Below are 14,551 nucleotides of genomic sequence, written 5' to 3'. Positions count from 1 at the left end.
GCTGAGAGCCGCCACGCATCCAGTCAATTTCTGGATCTGTTTGAGGTTTTTTGGAATATCCAGCTGTGATAGAGCTCGGATCTTGGCCGGATTTGCTTCAATTCCTCTACCGGATACAATGAAGCCCAAGAGCTTTCCGGCTGGTACGCCGAAAACGCATTTTTCCGGATTCAGCTTGATATCATATGCTCGGAGGTTGTCAAATGTGACCCTCAAGTCGTCTACTAGAGTTTCGACGTGTTTAGTTTTGACGACTACGTCGTCTACATATGCCTCTACTATTTTGCCGATCTGGGTAGCCAGACAAGTCTGAATCATGCGCTGATATGTTGCACCGGCGTTTTTAAGTCTGAAGGGCATCGTGTTGAAGCAGAATGGTCCATATGGAGTGATGAATGCCGTTGCTGCTTGATCCGCTTCAGCCATCTTGATTTGATGATAGCCGGAGTATGTGTCCAGGAAGCACAATGAATAGTGCCCTGCAGTGGCATCGATGATTTGGTCGATGCGGGGGAGGGGGAAGGGATCCTTTGGGCAGGCTTTGTTTAGGTCTTTGAAATCGACACATAGGCGCTAGGATTTGTCCTTCTTTGGTACCATTACCAGGTTTGCTAGCCAATCTGGATGTTTGATGTCTCTGATGAATCCGGCTTTTAATAGTTTGGCTAGTTCCTCTCCCATTGCCTGTCTTTTGGGTTCGGAAAATCGTCGAAGAGCCTGTTTGACTGGCTTGAATCCTTTTAGGATATTAAGGCTGTGTTCTGCCAATCTGCGTGGGATTCCGGGCATATCCGAGGGTTGCCAGGCGAAAATGTCCCAACTTTCCCCAAGGAATTCTCGCAGTGCGGCGTCTACATCAGGGTTCAATTGTGCCCCGATGGAGGCCGTCTTTGTCGGGTCCGTTGGGTGGACCTGGAATTTTACTATTTCATCTGCTGGTTTAAAGGAGGTGGACTTGGACCTCTTATCGAGTATCACATCGTCCCTATTCACCATAGAGCGCAGCGCGGTGAGTTCCTCTGCCGCTAGGGCTTCGGATAGTGCCTCCAGGGCTAATGCGTCTGTCTTGTTTTCGGCGCGGAGTGCTATGTCCGGATCACTAACGAGAGTGATTATTCCGCCGGGCCCAGGCATTTTGAGCTTCATGTACCCGTAATGGGGTACGGCTTGGAAGATTGTGAATGCATCTCGTCCTAATATAGCGTGATATCCGCTGTTGAACGGGGCCACTTGGAACGTGACTTCTTCGGATCTGTAATTGTCTGGCGAGCCGAATACCACATCGAGTGTGATTTTTCCTGTGCAGCGCGCTTCCCTGCTAGGGATTATTCCTCTGAAGGTTGTGCTGCTTCGCTCAATGCGGCTCCAGTCTATTTCCATTTTTTGAAGGGTTTCCTCATAGATGAGGTTTAATCCGCTATCGTCGTCCATGAGTACCTTGGTAAGTCGAAAGCCGTCCACTATTGGACTGAGGACCAATGCGGCTGGTGCTCGGGCTGTTCGGAATTTAGGTTCGTCGCTGGCGTTGAAGGTGATGGCCGCGTCGCTCCAAGGATTTGCTGTGGCTACTTGGTAGACTTCAGCGAGGCTGCGAATTGTTCGTTTCCGCATATTGTTTGATGCGAAAGTCTCGAAGACTGTTGATACCGTACTGGTATTGTTGGTGTGGTTTCCCGGGGCTAGAAGCTCCTCGCCACTCTTGGCCACCTGCCGTAATATCCAACATGCTCGAAGGCTATGTGTTGCGACGGTGCCCTCTGTACAGTGAATTGTACAGAGTCTGCTGAGCCATCCCTCCAGTACGGTTCCGTTCCCTTTAAGGGGCTTCTGTTTTTTGGTTCTTGCACCTGGTGCCTGACTGTGATGCACCCTTTTGTTGCGGACTGGGGCTGTATCCGGGGCCGGATTGTCCCAAAACCTATTTTCGGTTTTCCGGAAACTCTCCATCGCGCAGTACTTTTGTACTATGGATGCCAGGTCGACGAAGCGTGTGATTTCATGATGGCTGGCGGCGTTCAAGATTCCCTCGTCTGTGCAATTATTGCAGAAAATTGAGATTGTGTTTTCCTCTCGGCAGTCCTTTATCCTGTCCATAACCAGGAGGAATCTGGCCCAGTAGTGATGTACTGTTTCAGCAGGCTCTTGCCGGATTAGAGATAGATCGCATATGTCTGGTCGGGCGGGTGGAATTAAGTCCGGAACCCTACCCATCTCAAGGCTCGAAGGCCGAGAAGTTTCCAAATTTGGAAGCTTTGATTGCTGGACGTTGTCCAATGAGTCCGGAACGAGGCCTGATTTTAAGTTCAGTGCTCGATCGAAGTCCGTCCCTCCGCAGGAATCCGGCATGGAGGGTTTGGGAGCCCGGACATGACTAGTTTTCCATACAGGAGAAGAGTCGCCGCATCGTTCTTCTACCACCGCAACGTGGTGGGTGACCTGGGGAGAGTTAATCTCTCTCAGATCGGTTTTAAGCCCAATCTGATCATAGTCTGTAGCGACTCCCAGGGTAGCGATCCGATCCAAGAGTTCGTTTACAAACAAGAGATCTGCAGGATCTAGATGCTCGGTGAATTCCGAGTTGACGTGAAGATTGCTCTCGATGACCCGAGAGGTCATCATGGAAGCGATGGCCGGACAGGCGGTCATAAGAAAACCTCCTAGCCGGATAGTTTGGCCGGCGGCCAAGGCTCCATTGGCGAAGATACCGTCCTTGAAGACGGGAAGAGGCATCCTTCCTATCGGTGACGGCACAGAGGAACTCTCAATGAAAGCACCAATGTCGGTGTCAAAACCGGCGGATCTCGGGTAGGGGGTCCCGAACTGTGTGTCTAGGCGGATGGTAACAGGAGACAAGGGACACGATGTTTTACCCAGGTTCGGGCCCTCTTGATGGAGGTAAAACCCTACGTCCTGCTTGATTGATATTGATATTGTGGATGTTTACAAGAGTGGATCTACCACGAGATCAAGGAGGCTAAACCCTAGAAGCTAGCCTATGGTATGATTGTAAGGGTTGATGTTGTTGTGTCCTACGGACTAAAGCCATCCGGTTTATATAGACACCGGAGAGGGCTAGGGTTACATAGAGTCGGTTACAATGGTAGGAGATCTACATATCCGTATCGCCAAGCTTGCCTTCCACGCCAAGGAAAATCCCATCCGGACACGGGACGAAGTCTTCAATCTTGTATCTTCATAGTCTTGGAGTCCGGTCGATGATGATAGTCCGGCCGATGATAGTTCGGCTGATGGTGGTAATCCGTCTATCCGGACACCCCCTAGTCCAGGACTCCCTCACCTTCCTTTTGACAACATCATCGGGAATACCTACAAGCTTAAATAATGCACAAACTTCATCCACAAAGATAAGGTGTAAATCAGGATGCAATGTTCTGTATCCTGCAAATGAATTAGCTAGCAGTTTCTCTATCATACCCAAAGGAATCTCAAAGTAAATATTTTCATAAAGTTCAGTAGGTTGAGGATCAACTCTTTGCACTTCTGGTTGGGGTGAAGATACCCCAAACAAGCCCCTCAAAGGATTAGTTTCCGTAGTGACAAGTAACAGAAAATTTCAGCACGCTATATAAATTTTTCCTTACCAAGTTCCACTCACCAAAAGCGCTACACTCCCCGGCAACGGCGCCAGAAAAGAGTCTTGATGACCCACAAGTGTAGGGGATCAATCGTAGTCCTTTCGATAAGTAAGAGTGTCGAACCCAACGAAGAGCAGAAGGAAATGATAAGCGGTTTTCGGTAAGGTTTTCTCTGCAAGCACTGAAATTGTAGGTGATAGATAGTTTTGTGATAAGATAAATGGTAACGAGTAAAAAGTAAATAAAGTAAATAAAGTGCAGCAAGGTGGACCAATCCTTTATGTAGCAAAGGATAAGCCTGGACAATTTCTAATAATGAGAAAGGAGCTCCCGAGGACACATTGGGAATTATCGTCAAGCTAGTTTTCATGACATTCATATGATTCGCGTTCGGTACTTTGATAATTTGATATGTGGGTGGACCGGTACTTGGGTACTGCCCTAACTTGGACAAGCATCCCACTTATGATTAACCCCTATTGCAAGCGTCCGCAACTACAAAAGAAGTATTAAGGTAAACCTAACCACAGCATCAAACATATGGATCCATATCAGCCCATAACGAAGCAACGCATAAACTAGGGTTTAAGCTTCTGTCACTCTAGCAACCCATCATCTACTTATTACTACCCCATGCCTTCCTATAGGCCCAAATAATGGTGAAGTGTCATGTAGTCGACATTCACATAACACCACTAGAGGAAAAGACAACATACATCTCATCAAAATATCGAACGAATACCAAACTCACATGTCTACTAATAGCAAGACTTCACCCATGTCCTCAGGAACAAACGTAACTACTCACAAAGCATATTCATGTTCATAATCAGAGGAGTAATAATATGCATAAAGGATCTGGACATATGGTCTTCCACCAAGTAAACCAATTAGCATCAACTACAAGGAGTAATCAACACTACTAGCAACCCACATGTACCAATTTGTGGTTTTGATACAAGAATGGATACAAGAGATGAACTAGGGTTTTAAGAGGAGATGGTGCTGGTGAAGATGTTGATGGAGATTGACCCCCTCCCGATGAGAGGATTGTTGGTGATGACGTTGGTGATGATTTCCCCCGCCCGGAGGGAAGTGTCCCCGACAGAACAGCTCCGCTAGAGCCCTAGATTGATTCCGCCAAGGTTCCGCCTCGTGGCGGCGGAATTTCGTCCCGTAAGCTTGCCCCAATTTTTTCTAGGGTAAAAGCTCTGATATAGTAGAAGATGGACACCGAAGGCCCACCAGGGGACCCAGGAGATAGGGGGCGCGCCCTATAAGGGGGGGCGCCATCCTCTCTCCTGGACAGGGTGTGGGCCCCCTGGTGTATTTCTTTCGCTCAAAAATTCTTATTAAATCCAAAAGGATGTTTCGTGGAGTTTCAGGACTTTTGGAGTTGTGCAGAATAGGTTTCCAACATTTGCTCCTTTTTCAGCCAGAATTCCAGCTGCCGGCATTCCCCCTCTTCATGGTAAACCTTGTAAAATAAGAGAGAATAGCCATAAGTATTGAGATATAATGTGTTATAACAGCCCATAATGCAATAAATATTGATATAAAAGCATGAAGCAAAATGGACGTATCAGGTCCTATTGGAAACTAAGGGATATTAAGGCTGAAGGAAATATGCCCTAGAGGCAATAATAAAGTTATTATTTATTTCCTTATTTCATGATAAATGTTTATTGTTCATGCTAGAATTGTATTAACCGGAAACATAACACATGCGTGAATACATAGACAAACAGAGTGTCACTAGTATGCCTCTACTAGACTAGCTCGTTGATTAAAGATGGTTATGTTTCCTAGCCATAGACATGGGTTATCATTTGATTAACGGGATCACATCATTAGGAGAATGATGTGATTGACATGACCCATTCCGTTAGCTTAGCACTTGATCGTTTAGTATATTGCTATTGCTTTCTTCATGACTTATACATGTTCCTATGACTATGAGATTATGCAACTCCCGTTTATTGGAGGAACACTTTGTGTGCTACCAAACGTCACAACGTAACTGGGTGATTATAAAGGTGATCTACAGGTGTCTCCGAAGGTACATGTTGGGTTGGCATAATTCGAGATTAGGTTTTGTCACTCCGATTGTCGGAGAGGTATCTCTGGGCCCTCTCGGTAATACACATCACTTAAGCCTTGCAAGCATTGTAACTAATGAGTTAGTTACGGGATGATGTATCACGGAATGAGTAAAGAGACTTGCCGGTAAGGAGATTGAACTAGGTATTGGATACCGACGATCGAATCTCGGGCAAGTAACATACCGATGACAAAGGGAACAACGTATGTTGTTATGCGGTTTGACCGATAAAGATCTTCGTAGAATATGTAGGAGCCAATATGAACATCCAGGTTCCACTATTGGTTATTGACCGGAAACAGTTCTAGGTCATGTCTACATAGTTCTCGAACCCGTAGGATCCGCACGCTTAACGTTACGATGACAGTTTTATTATGAGTTTATGAGTTTTGATGTACCGAAGGAGTTCGGAGTCCCGGATGAGATCGGGGACATGACGAGGAGTCCCGAAATGGTCGAGACGTAAAGATCGATATATTGAACGACTATATTCGGACTTCGGAAAGGTTCCGAGTGATTCGGGTATTTTTCGGAGTACCGGAGAGTTACCGGAATTCGCCGGGAGAAGTATTGGGCCTTATTGGGCCATACGGGAAAGAGAGAGGGGCTGCCTAGGGCAAGATGCGCGCCCCCCAAGGCCTAGTCCGAATTGGACTAGGGGGAGGGGCTGCACCCCCTCCTTCCTTCCCTTCCCTCTTCCCCTTCCTTGTCTCCTACTCCTACTACTTGGAAGGACTCCTAGTTGGACTAGGAAAGGGGGAATCCTACTCCCGGTGGGAGTAGGACTCCCCTAGGGCGCGCCATAGAGAGGGCCGGCCCTCCCCTCCTCCACTCCTTTATATACGGGGGCAGGGGACACCCCATAGACACACAAGTTGATTTACGGATCGTTCCTTAGCCGTGTGCAGTGCCCCCTTGCACCATATTCCACCTCGGTCATATCATCGCGGAGTTTAGGCGAAGCCCTGCGCCGGTAGAACATCATCATCGTCACAACGCCGTCGTGCTGACGGAACTCATCCCCGACACCCTGCTGGATCGGAGTCCGGGGAACGTCATCGAGCTGAACGTGTGCTGAACACGGAGGTGCCGTACGTTTGGAGGTTGGATCGGTCGGATCGTGAAGACGTACGACTACATCAACCGCGTTGTCATAACGCTTCCGCTTTCGGTCTACGAGGGTACGTGGACACACTCTCCCCTCTCGTTGCTATGCATCACCATGATCTTGCGTGTGCGTAGGAAAATTTTGAAATTACTACGTTCCCCAATAGTGGCATCCGAGCCTAGGTTTTATGCGTTGATGTTATATGCACGAGTAGAACACAAGTGAGTTGTGGGTGATACAAGTCATACTGCTTACCAACGTGTCATACTTTGGTTCGGCGGTATTGTTGGATGAAGCGGCCCGGACCAACATTACGCGTACGCTTACGCAAGACTGGTTCTACCGACGTGCTTTGCACACAGGTGGCTGGCGGGTGTCAGTTTCTCCGACTTTAGTTGAACCGAGTGTGGCTACGCCCGGTCCTTGCGAAGGTTAAAACAGCACTAACTTGACGAACTATCGTTGTGGTTTTGATGTGTAGGTAAGAACGGTTCTTGCTCAGCCCGTAGCAGCCACATAAAACTTGCAACAACAAAGTAGAGGACGTCTAACTTGTTTTTGCAGGGCATGTTGTGATGTGATATGGTCAAGACGTGATGCTATATTTTTATTGTATGAGATGATAATGTTTTGTAACTGAAGTTATCAGCAACTGGCAGGAGCCATATGGTTGTCGCTTTATTGTATGAAATGCAAACGCCCTGTAATTGCTTTACTTTATCACTAAGCGGTAGCGATAGTCGTAGAAGCAATAGACGGCGTAAACGACAACGATGCTACGATGGAGATCAAGGTGTCGCACCGGTGACAATGGTGATCTTGACGGTGCTTCGGAGATGGAGATCACAAGCACAAGATGAAGATGGCCATATCATATCACTTATATTGATTGCATGTGATGTTTATCTTTTATGTATCTTATCTTGCTTTGATTGATGGTAGCATTTTAAGATGATCTCTCACTAATTATCAAGAAGTGTTCTCCCTGAGTATGCACCATTGCCAAAGTTCGTCGTGCCCAGACACCACATGATGATCAGGTGTGATAAGCTCTACGTCCATCTAAAATGGGTGCAAGCTAGTTTTGCTCACGCGGAATACTCAGGTTAAACTTGACGAGTCTAGCATATGCAGATATGGCCTCAGAACACGGAGACCGAAAGGTCGAGCGTGAATCATATAGTAGATATGATCAACATAGTGATGTTCACCATTGAAAACTACTCCATCTCACATGATGATCGGTTATGGTTTAGTTGATTTGGATCACGTGATCACTTAGATGACTGGAGAGATGTCTGTCTAAGTGGGAGTTTTTAAGTAATATGATTAATTGAACTTAAATTTATCATGAACTTAGTCCTGGTAGTATTTTGCAAATTATGTTGTAGATCAATAGCTTGCATTGTTGCTTTCATATGTTTATTTTGATATGTTCCTAGAGAAAATTGTGTTGAAAAATGTTAGTAGCAATGATGCGGATTGGATCCTTGATCTGAGGTTTATCCTCATTGCTGCACAGAAGAATTATGTCCTTAATGCACCGCTAGGTGAAAGACCTATTGCAGGAGCAGATGCAGACGTTATGAACATTTGGCTAGCTCAATATGATGACTACTTGATAGTTTAGTGCACCATGCTTAACGGCTTAGAATCGGGACTTCAAAGACGTTTTGAACGTCATGGACCATATGAGATGTTCCAGGAGTTGAAGTTAATATTTTAAGAAAATACCCGAGTTGAGAGATATGAAGTCTCCAACAAGTTCTATGGCTAAAAGATGGAGGAGAATCGCTCAACTAGTGAGCATGTGCTCAGATTGTCTGGGTACTACAATCGTTTGAATCAAGTGGGAGTTAATCTTCCAAATAAGATAGTGATTGAGAGAGTTCTCTAGTCACCATCACCAAGTTACTAGAACTTTGTGATGAACTATAGTATGCAAGGGATGACGAAAACGATTCTAGAGCTCTTCGTGATGTTGAAATCGACGAAGGTAGAAATCAAGAAAGAGCATCAAGTGTTGATGATTGACAAGACCACCAGTTTCAAGAAAATGGCAAAGGGAAAGAAAGGTAAACTTCACGTGGAATGGCAAACAAGTTCTCACTCCCGTGAAGAAGACCAAAGCTGGACCAAAGCCTGAAACTGAGTGCTTACACTGCAAAGGGAATGGTCACTGGAAGCGAAAATGCCCTGAATATTTGGTGGATAAGAAGGATGGCAAAGTGAACAAGGGTATATTTGATATACAGGTTATTGATGTGTGCATTACTAGTGTTTATAGTAGCCCTTGAGTATTTGATACTTGTTCAGTTGCTAAGATTAGTAACTCGAAACACGAGTTACAGAATAAACAGAGACTAGTTGAAGGGTGAAGTGACCATGAGTGTTGGAAGTAGTTCCAAGATTGATATGATCATCATCGCACACTCCCTATACTTTCAGGATTAGTGTTAAACCTAAATAAATGTTATTTGGCGTTTGCGTTGAGCATGAATATGATTTGACCATGTTTATTGCAATACGGTTTTTCATTTAAAGTTAGAGAATAAATTGTTATTCTCTTTACATGAATAAGACCTTCGATGGTCGTACACCCAATGAACATAGTTTGTTGGATCTCGATCGTAGTGATACACATATTCATAATATTGATGCCAAGAGATGAAAAGTTAATAATGATAGTGCAACTTATTTGTGGCACTGCCGTTTGGGTCATATCGGTGTAAAGCGCAGGAAGAAACTCCATAAAGATGGATTTTTGGAATCACTTGGTTATGAATCATTTGATGCTTGCGAACCGTGCCTGTTGCGCAAGATGACTAAAACTCCGTTCTCCGGAACAATGGAACAAGCTACTGACTTATTGGAAATAATACATACCAATGTATGCGGTCCAATGAGTGTTGATGCTCGTGGCAAGTATCGTTATTTTCTGACCTTCACAAGATGATTTGAGCAGATATGGGTATATCTACTTGATGAAACATAAGTCTGAAATAATTGAAAGGTTCAAAGAATTTCAGAGTGAAGTGGAAAAATCATCGTAACAAGAAAATAAAGTTTCTGCGATCTGATCGCGGAGATGAATATTTGAGTTACGAGTTTGGTCTTCAATTAAAACAATGTGGAATAGTTTCACAGCTCACGCCACCTGGAACACCACAACGTTATGGTGTGTCCGAACGTCGTAACCGCACTTCATTGGATATGGTGCGATCTATGATGTCTCTTATTGATTTACCATTATCATTTTATAGAAGGGTCGAGAAGATCTGTGAGCTTGACTACTCTGGACTGGACAACGTGGTGATGTTTCATGTCAGATGGGCTATGAATGAGAAAACTGTTATTTCACTACCATGACTATACCCGACGCCAATCATGCTACCGTGGATGCCATCGCGAAAAATGAGCCATGGGTACACACTAAGAACGTGACACAATGCTTCTTCATAAACGACCAGAGCAATCCCAGCCGTGTTGTGATAACCCACAAGTATAGGGGATCGCAACAGTTTTTGAGGGTAGAGTATTGAACCCAAATTTATTGACTCGACACAAGGGGAGCCAAAGAATATTGTCAAGTATTAGCAGTTGAGTTGTCAATTCAACCACACCTGGATAACTTAATATCTACATCAAAGTATTTAGTAGCAAAGTAGTATGGAAGTAACGGTAACAGTGGCAAAAGTAACAGTAGCAGTTTTGTAGTAATTGTAATAGTGGCAACGATAAAGTAACTAGGCGAAGATCAATATGTGAAAAGCTCATAGGCATTGGATCAGTGATGAATAATTATGTCAGATGTGATTCCTCATGCAATAGTTATAACATAGGGTGACACAGAACTAGCTCCAGTTCATCAATGTAATGTAGGCATGTATTCTGAATATAGTCATACGTGCTTATGGAGAAGAACTTGCATGGCACCTTTTGTCCTACCCACCCGTGGCAGCAGGGTCCTATTGACCCACAAGTGTAGGGAATCAATCATAGTCCTTTCGATAATAAGAGTGTCGAACCCAACGAGGAGTAGAAGGAAATGATAAGCGGTTTTTGGTAAGGTTTTCTCTGCAAACACTGAAATTGTAGGTGATAGATAGTTTTGTGATAAGATAAATGGTAACGAGTAAAAAGTAAATAAAGTATATAAAGTGCAGCAAGGTGGCCCAATCCTTTATGTAGCAAAGGATAAGCCTGGACAATTTCTAATAATGATAAAGGAGCTCTTGAGGACACATTGGGAATTATTATCAAGCTAGTTTTCATCACGTTCATATGATTCGCGTTCGGTACTTTGATAATTTGATATGTGGGTGGACCGGTACTTGGGTACTGCCCTAACTTGGACAAGCATCCCACTTATGATTAACCCCTATTGCAAGCGTCCGCAACTACAAAAGAAGTATTAAGGTAAACCTAACCACAGCATTAAACATATGGACCCATATCAGCCCCTAACGAAGCAACGCATAAACTAGGGTTTAAGCTTCTATCACTCTAGCAACCCATCATCTACTTATTACTTCCCCATGCCTTCCTCTAGGCCCAGATAATGGTGAAGTGTCATGTAGTCGACATTCACATAACACAACTAGAGGAAAAGACAACATACATCTCATCAAAATATCAAACGAATACCAAACTCACATGACTACTAATAGCAAGACTTCACCCATGTCCTCAGGAACAAACGTAACTACTCAGAAAGCATATTCATGTTCATAATCAGAGGAGTAATAATATTCATAAAGGATCTGAACATATGATCTTCCACCAAGTAAACCAATTAGCATCAACTACAAGGAGTAATCAACACTACTAGCAACCCACAAGTACCAATTGGTGGTTTTGATAAAAGATTGGATACAAGAGATGAATTAGGGTTTTGAGAGGAGATGGTGCTGGTGAAGATGTTGATGGAGATTGACCCCCTCCCAATGAGAGGATCGTTGGTGATGACTTTGGTGATGATCTCCTCCTCCCGGAGGGAAGTGTCCCCGGCAGAACAGCTCCGCCATAGCCCTAGATTGATTCCGCCAAGGTTCCGCCTCGTGGCGGCGGAGTTTCGTCCCGTAAGCTTGCCCCTGATTTTTTTTCCAGGGTAAAAGCTTTGATATAGCAGAAGATGGACACCGGAGGCCCACCAGGGGGCCCTGGAGATAGGGGGCGCGCCCTATAGGTGGGGCGCCCTCCTCTCTCCTTGACAGGGTGTGGGCCCCCTGGTGTATTTGTTTCGCTCAAAAATTATTATTAAATCCAAAAAGATGTTTCATGGAGTTTCAGGACTTTTGGAGTTGTGCAGAATAGGTTTCCAACATTTGCTCCTATTCTAGCCAGAATTCCAGCTGGCGGCATTCCCCCTCTTCATGGTAAACCTTGTAAAATAAGAGAGAATAGCCATAAGTGTTGGGGATATTACCACTGGGCGTAAACTGGCCTACCTGGGCCGGGTTAGCTTCATTAGTAGTATAAAGGTGATCAAGCAGATGAAGCCCCAAGGCCTGTAGTTGGTTTAGAACCTGTAGCCGTAAACCGGCTTGATGTGTAAACTTGCATTGTAAGTTAGTAATAGAGAGAGACCAACCGGGATACGAGTATGAACCGGTATGGGACTCCATGGACCGAGGGTGTCACCCGTGTATATAAGGGGACGACCCGGCGGCGGTTCAAGACAGACAACGACAACTCGAGCCTAGGCGAAGCTTGTTTGCTCCCTAGCCATCGAAACCACATCAATTCCATCACAACTAGACGTAGGCTTTTACCTCCATCAAAGGGGTTGAACTAGTATAAACCCCCGTGTCTTTGTGTCCGCTTTAACCCCTTCAAGTTAACCCGTAGCGATGGCTCCACGACTAAGTCCTTTCACTAGGACATCTGCCGTGACAAATCCACGACAGTTGGCGCCCACCGTGGGGCTATCGCACGACGGTTTGATGATCTTGGAGGGCAAGCTCAAAGGACTCGAAGGCTATGCTGTGGGCCGGATGACCAAGAGTCATCGCGGCAAGCTCTACATCGACGATTCAGGATGGGGTCCCGAAGCCAGCTCGATCGAGTACGGATACCGGGTCCCCTTTGGTGGCATACACGTTTTCATCGGCAAGATTTGTGAGCCTGGGCCTGAGCCGGACATCTGCACCGACCTCATCGAGACGGCTCAGCGTGCGAGATCTACCCAGGTTAAACCGGTCGTGAAGCGTGCCTTCGTTGGAGTCATTCACGGAGGAGAGCATGAGGACGAGTCAGAATACGGTAGCGAGACCGTCGTCTATTGCGGCAACGAGTCCTCGACCGGAGAGACTGAATCATTGTACCAGTTGCAAGACAACCAGATTAGGGGCTGTTCCGATGGCGACAGTATTTCGGACCCCCCAGATCAGATCAACCGGGTTGGAATATTCATGGCCGGCACACAGGCGGTGAATCACTCTTCGACCGCAGCAGCAATGCTCTCCGGATCAGCAGCGGCAGCGGCAGCAGGGGCTGGAGGCCTTGTGCGCCCACCGGTTCAAGTTCTGTCTGACCTGTTTGACGCGCTAGCGGTACTTATGGCCGAAGCCAATCCGGCGGATCAGGAGGCCCATGATGCGGAGGTTGCAAAGGTAAGAGAGCAGATCGTGCAGGCCAAAGCCGACCTGGCAGCAGAGAAAGACCGGATGGCCGGAGAGCGGGCCGCTTTAGACGCCCAGGCCTATAAGCTCATGCTCGACCAGAACGCATCACAGGAGGTCTTGAAGCGGAAGCACAGGTCACGCCTGCCATTAGGGTTTGACCCTCGAAATCTCTTTCATACTCCGGGAGCAGGAACCAGTAATCCGCCAGGGCACCAGGAGGTAAACCGGGTCGAGGCACCAGGGCCAGGAGCGACGGTCCAACCCCGCCTGATGGAACCTCCTCGGCAGAACATTGTGATTCCTCCACCGGTCCAGACACCTCCGGGTCATTATTCTAATCCCATGGAGAATCTTGTCGCAGCTGCTGCGTGATTAGAAGCTATCCCGGTCGAAGGAGACTCTCCACAGGCAATAGAGACGCGCCGGGTTAAGGAACTTCTCCGGACCGCTTTGATTCAACAGGAGGCATATTCATACAGCCGCGATCGGATTCATTCCACACCTCGTCCAAGCCGGAGCTACAGTAGGTGCCTGGATGAACCGGCCATATCAAGCAATGCGTGGGGCCGTGAAGCGGCCCGTGGCAATAACCCGGCAGGTGGTGTTCGCGATGCTCAGGATGTAGTGGACTGGGCACGGGCGCGAAGGGAGGCCGAGTTAGCAGTACAGAACGAGGCGGATCAGCTTACACCGGTTCGTCCTACCACCTCAGCCAGACCAGGGGTTGCGTCCAGCTTGGGAGTACCCTGTTTAGTCCCCGCTTTACGCAATGTACGCCTGCCCAAAGACTTCAAGGGTCCGCGCAAGGTGCCGAATTACACTGCTGATTTATCTCCAGAAGCATGGGTAGAGAGTTATGAGATGGCCATGGAGATGCTGGATGTGGAGGAAACCGCGTGTGCAAAGTACTTCACCATGATGCTTGAAGGCACGGCCCGTACTTGGTTGAAAAGCCTGCCGCCTAATTCTATCAGTTCATGGGTCCAGTTGCAGGCCCGGTTTATCCAGAATTTCAAAGATACATGTAAGCAGCCTAAGTCCATAGTTGATTTGGTGGCTTGTGTTCAGGAGGACGGAGAGTCAACAACCCATTGGGTACGCCGCGTTTCGGAAGTCTTGC

The sequence above is a fragment of the Triticum dicoccoides genome, chromosome 1B (genome assembly GCF_002162155.2).
Source record: "Triticum dicoccoides isolate Atlit2015 ecotype Zavitan chromosome 1B, WEW_v2.0, whole genome shotgun sequence".
Taxonomy (NCBI): domain Eukaryota; kingdom Viridiplantae; phylum Streptophyta; class Magnoliopsida; order Poales; family Poaceae; genus Triticum; species Triticum dicoccoides.
Note: the sequence above shows the minus strand (reverse complement) of the source record.